Raw genomic sequence first — 6,125 nt, forward strand, 5'->3', positions numbered from 1 at the left:
AGAATCAGTGAGGAGCCCAGAGTAAGCCAGTGGCAGAACCTCAACCAGGACCCAAGTCTCCTGACTCCGGCTCATACAGACCTAGCATATATTTTTATGAAAGACAAATATTATTGTTTGGGTCTTACTGTCACTTTTCTTGTGGTGCTGTGGGTGGTATGTTAGATTTTATCTGAGATTATCAGTACTGATTATTCATATTCTTCCCAAATAAGAACTACTTAGTTTTATTTTGAGAGTGAAGAAGGCAACAGATGCTCCTGCAAGAAAAGAAATCGAAAGACCTGATTTGGATGTTTAGGGTAAGGTCGCAGGACAAATTGGGCCCAGGTCCAGAATAAATGCACACTATTCCTAGCAGAGCATAAATGCATGAAAATGTTTATCATTTCATATCAGTGTTAACAAAAATCAGATTGACATAATTTTCAAAGAAGAAACTAAAGATAGTCTCAAGCTGTGTTCATAGTAATATGGTCTTTCTGAAAGATAATCAGTTTGTTTATGTACCACATTAACATAAAAGATTTTTAAAACCAGTGAGCATCTTTTAATTAAAAGCAGTGCTTTAAATGAAGATATAAAAGCAGTTCTACCAGTTAAAAACTAAGGCAAATGTCTCCATCTAAGGTAGGATTGCCAGACAAAATACAAGATGCCCAGTTTAATTTGAATTTCATATGAATAACAGATAATTTTTTTCATATAAGTAAAAACCTCATATCTAACTCAGCTTCCTGTATTTTTACTTGCTAAATACAGTGACTATAATTGGAGGGACAAATTTTGTTTCCAAATACTGCTCTTGAATAAAATGCAAAGTATAGGATAACCAATGAATTTGGAAAATAATTCAGTAAAATTTTATACCTCACTGAAGCAGAGTCTCCTGACACTGGCACTGCTGACATTTTGAGCCAGACGATTCTCTGTTGCGGGGCGTCCTGTGTCCCGCAGGGCATTCAGCAGCTTCCCAGGCCCCTACTCAGAAGATGCCAGTAGTGCCCGAGATTCTGACAACCAGGAATATCTCCGATCATTGCCAAAAACCCCTGGGGGTGGGGGGAACAAAATTATCCCTGGTTGAAGACCACTGTTCTGAGGAAGGAAACTTAATGAAGTAAGTGTTCTGCATATATTTTAATAGAAAACTAGCTTGTCTTGGTCTTGAACACAGAAGGGGAAACCCATACTTTATGTAGTTTTCATTTAAAGCATCTTGGGAGAGACCAATGGAGAATTGATGGGAAATGCTTGAGGGGTGGAAGAGCTGCTGGACGTGGGATCATTTTGCAATCTCAGGCTCTATTCCGGAAGCTTCTGTTCCTCTAGAGGCTTTAGAGGAAGAGCTTGGGAGAGGGCTCAGGTTCCCAGCACAGTCTTATTCAGACTCTACAAGAGGAGTTCATGCAGTCCACTGATTTCAGGAAAAGGAGTGTTTTATTTGGATAGCAATAAGTGAAATTCCAACCTAGGCCACCTAGCTGAATAATTATGCCTGTGTGTCCAAAAAAAAAAAAAAAACACCAAAAAACAAATTGCTAAGAGCTGTGTGGAGAACCAGATTGGGAACTGTTTGCTATATGATTTTCAGAAAATAATCTAACAGGGAATTTTGCTAGGTGCTGTTGCTTCTATTTCCCTCAAGAAAACATATGAATTTAGTTTGCTTTCTAAACCAAGGAGGTAATGTGGTCATGCATATTATGAGGAAGTTTTTAAATCATTAACCTTTCCAGTCTTTGTGGCTTTAATTACTGTTCTTTGGTTTTACAGAGAGAGTCACTAATCATTCTTTCCTCCAAGGAATTTTCAGCCCTAATCCTATTTTCCACTCAAATTCCACACGATTGCCAGACTGGAGTGAAAAATCAAATCTACTTCCAATGAAAAGAGATTCAAAGGAACTGTGTGTAGTTCAAAGAAGAGTCCAACGAGAATGCATGAGCTTCTTATTCTGCCTTTTATTAATTTGAAGTCTATAACTTCAGGTTTTGTGAGGATAATGCAAAATAAATTTTTGAGTCATTCTGACTAAATGTAAGGAATGTAAAAGTTATTCTAACTAAATGTTGTTGTTGCTGTTTTTTAAGTTATGTCAAGGCAATTCTGCTTTAAGAGCAAAGAAACTCAGTTCTGGTCCACAGTTCTTTCTTTAGACAAAAAAATATACAAAATTCCTAAAGATGGAGCAAAGACCAATTGCCCTTAAGACAAAGTCCAGAATCCCGACTGCTGTCGACAAGCCTCTAAATTATCCAACAGGAGTAGATCAGTTTCTCCAACTCCTAGGGTAAAGCTAAGGTCCCCTAACACACAGACCCCAAAATAGAACGGCTCCAATACGATCAAAGTTGATTAATCTCTTACATAACAGATTAGAAGCATGCAGGTAGTCAGTGATCCAGGGTTTATGGGGAGCTTGATCCATGAAGTCAGCCATTGACCCAAGTACTTTCTATCTTGTTCCTTCACCCTTGTGAATCACTCTCCTTATCCATATGGTCAAAGCTGGCTCACCACCACCCTCCCTATATTCCAACCTCTAGAAAGGTAGGCAGAGAGGTGGGCACACACAGAAAACAGACTTTGTGATGGGGATTATTGCACAGAAATACTCCTTAAGGTGAGATCAACACCTGTGCGGGGGTGTGGGGGGTGAGGAGGAAGGACGCCTAATTGGGCAAAGGGAAAAGTTAGGCTATGGAATAGGTCTCAACCTATCCCTATCAAGGTCTCAACCGACCTTACAGGGAACCCTGACCCAGAGATGGCCCTTAGAGTTAGGATGGGAAGTTGGGCCTCTGTGTCCCTTGACCAGTTATTGGCTTCAAGCTGCTCCAGAAAGGGGGCATGGCCTTGGATGAGACAGCTGTTTTCAGCTGAGGTGATCCCCGAAGATGGCTGATAGCCAGTAACCTTCCGGATAGCTAGATGGCAGCACAGTGCAGCAGCCACAACAGGATATAACCTGAAGTTGCAGAAAACCCTTTAATTTACATCTCCTCGTCTAGAATGTCTAGGACAGCTAGCCTAGGCTGGGAAATACAGCCTCTAGATGGAGGCCATATGCCTAGCTAGGAAGAGGAAGGAAGAGGAGGGAGATTGGATATTGGGGAAGAGGGAAGGAAAATCATTGCTTCGGTTTGTTCAGTTTATTGAAAATTTTAGATCAAAACCTGTTTTATTGAAGAAGCTACCCACAAAGCACAGAGGCAGAAATAGCTAAAAACATGACAGGAACTGAGAGGTTGCTCATATCCAGTGATGTGTTCAGTACTGATGACTACACCAAATTTAGCTTGATTTTAGAATGAGCCATCATGGATTTCCCAGAGCTCTGTAGGAAGAAGTTCCTAGGGACAACTCCTAGGCTGCCTCCCCAACCCCAAGCCACAGGGAGAACCAGATAAAGCAGTATCTTCACAAAAGGCCTGACTTTGAGCTCTATCTCTTTCTACCTCTGGAATTAGATGTTTTTCTAAGACTGGCTACGTATCAGAGCAAGTCAATTAATGTAGATTATAAAAGGTACTGAAATTCGATTCTGCTTCTACAAAGATACCAGTGATTGTATTGACCAAAATCAGACACCAATCAGATAACACTAATACAAATGTATTACTTTCTATTAGTGGTGCTTGGATTTTTAACATAATAAGGTTGTGTGGAAAGACAAGAAACTAAGCTTTAGTGCCTGCTACCCCTTTTTAATGTATTTTTTCTTTTTTTAAAATATTTTACTAAATTTATTGAGGTGACATTGGTTAATGGGATCATAGGTTTCAAGTGTACATTTCTAAGACACCAGATCTATACATTACAGTGCAACAATCCAATTAAAAAATGGGCAGAGGACCTGAGCAGACACACTGCACAAGATGTACAAACAACCAACAGATACATGAAAATATGTTCAACCTCACTAGCTATTAAAGAAATGCAAATCAAAACCACAATGAAATACTACCTCACACCTGTTAGAATGGATATTTAATCAACAAGACAAGTAATAACAAGTATCAAAGAGATTGTGCAGAAAAGGGTCCCCCTCTTTGTAAACAAAGTAGCCAGACAAGTTTCTGCCACTGCCTGGACCAGGGATTGGAACCTATTGTAAAAGGTGTCATCTATAACCTAAATGTAAGGAGATCAGCAACCTCTGAAGAAGCCTGGTAGTAAGACTGTTACCGATAGCAGCAATATATTAGGCAGCATGAGACTAAACACCAACTGATCCTCTCATGAAGTTGGAATAAGACAGACAGAGGAGCCAGAAGGCATGAACAGGAAAAGCATAGGGAAACTATAGAAAACATAGAAGATGAGGGACCATGAAAAGTCTGACTTCTAGAATGGCCAATGGGCTTTGGTCTCTCCCCTGAGGGCAAATTCCAGCCACCGGATGAAGCTAAGAAGTTTAGGAAGCCTCAGGGTTTCCTGCTGAGACAGCCCCCACTCCCCAAGGCTGTGGTTTCCTGGGCTTCCTTCGCCCCAGCATCCTGACCTCCAGCATCCATCATTTGAAGCAATCTGAGTGTGTCCACAACTAATAACTTAAATACGCCTAATGAGAAAGCTTACATGCCCACCTACAAGTGTGGTGAAACTAAGATACAGGTTCACAACTCAGGAAATTTCATTCTGCTGAAGTAGGGGTGTTAATACCTTTAGACTAAAGGCTATCTCTAGAAAATCTCCAGTCAGCCTATCTACTGGACCCTCATCCTGGGACTCTCCTACACAGCACTTGACCCTGACAAAGATCCTGTCTCCTCTATGTTCTCCCCTCTGCCCTCAACCCCATCCTCTCCCACACACCAGTGCTGAAATACAGGGGGATTAGCTGCATATAGAAAAGACCACAGGGATCCCCAAAATGGAACAAGTTTCCACCCTAAACCCCCAAAAAGTGTTGAATTTCTTAACTCCAGAGGAGTCTTTCCAGGGTCCTACATACTGATGTTTTAAGAACAAAGCACTCTCTCCATGAAGGGGCCTACTCTGAGTCCTCCGTGTCTACCTCTGGGATTGAGCCACAGCCAGGCACATGGGCTAGGTGGGAATGATCGTCTGTCCAAAGCATATTTTCACCAGTCACTGCAGATAAAGATTAAGAAAGCAGGCTCCAGAATTGCACAGGTCTGCGTTTAAATCTTAGCTCTGCCACTTATTAGTAGTGTGACCTTGGAAAAGTCATGTATTCTCCTCAAGCCTCCATCTCCTCTTTTGTAAAATAGCATAATTAAAGTATTTGCTTCACAGGACTGTTGTAAAAATTAAAGTAAAATTAGCTTTTTGGCACAGCGCCTAGAATGTAGTAACACCCAATAAATGACAGTTGTAGCAATAGCTACCCCACAAATAAGCCTATTTGGAGGAAATTTACCCTAAAGGAAGAAGAAAGTGAACTTGACCAGTAATAAAACCCCATAAGTAGAGATTCTGAATGTAGATTGGTGCCCAGCACTTAGCTCTGTCTCCTGGCCCAACTCCCCAATAATTCATCATCACATATAGAGGTGGGATTACAAATAAATTCTGAACAGAGCTGTTCCATTAAAAACTTGTTAAAGATTTGGGGTGTTACAAGGCATTATTGCTTTGGTACCACCACAACTTCCTAAAACATATATATTCCAGCTAACCAGGGAAGAGTCTGTCTCAAACCTCACTTCAAAATGCTGCACAGCTCTGGAAGCTCACAGGATCCAAAGCGCCAGTGGTTACTTAGCAGATTGGCAACGGTATCCAGCAGACATGACTATGGTCCCCAGCTGGTGTGACACCCATGTGTACCTAGTAGACATGAATATGGTTCCCAACAGATGGAATAATGATCCCCAACAGACATGAGCGTGGTCCCCAGCAGACGTGACAGTGATCCCCAGCAGATGTGGTGGTATTTCCAGAAAAAGCAGACGAGTGCCCTGTGAACAAAGAAGGACTCGAGGGAGCAGCAACCAGCTCAGGCTGATTGAGACCAAGAGTGGTGCTGGAGGCCAAGGGTGTGGCACTGGCCAACGGATGGCGAAAAAATGGAAGAAAATGGAGTAGCTGCCATATTTATTTATGAACACATGCAGATTGTAGCCAAGGTACAGTAATTTGGGGTATGAGGAAAA

Source organism: Artibeus jamaicensis, unplaced genomic scaffold (assembly GCF_021234435.1).
Source record: "Artibeus jamaicensis isolate MK-2021 breed Jamaican fruit bat unplaced genomic scaffold, CSHL_Jam_final contig_373, whole genome shotgun sequence".
NCBI lineage: Eukaryota > Metazoa > Chordata > Mammalia > Chiroptera > Phyllostomidae > Artibeus > Artibeus jamaicensis.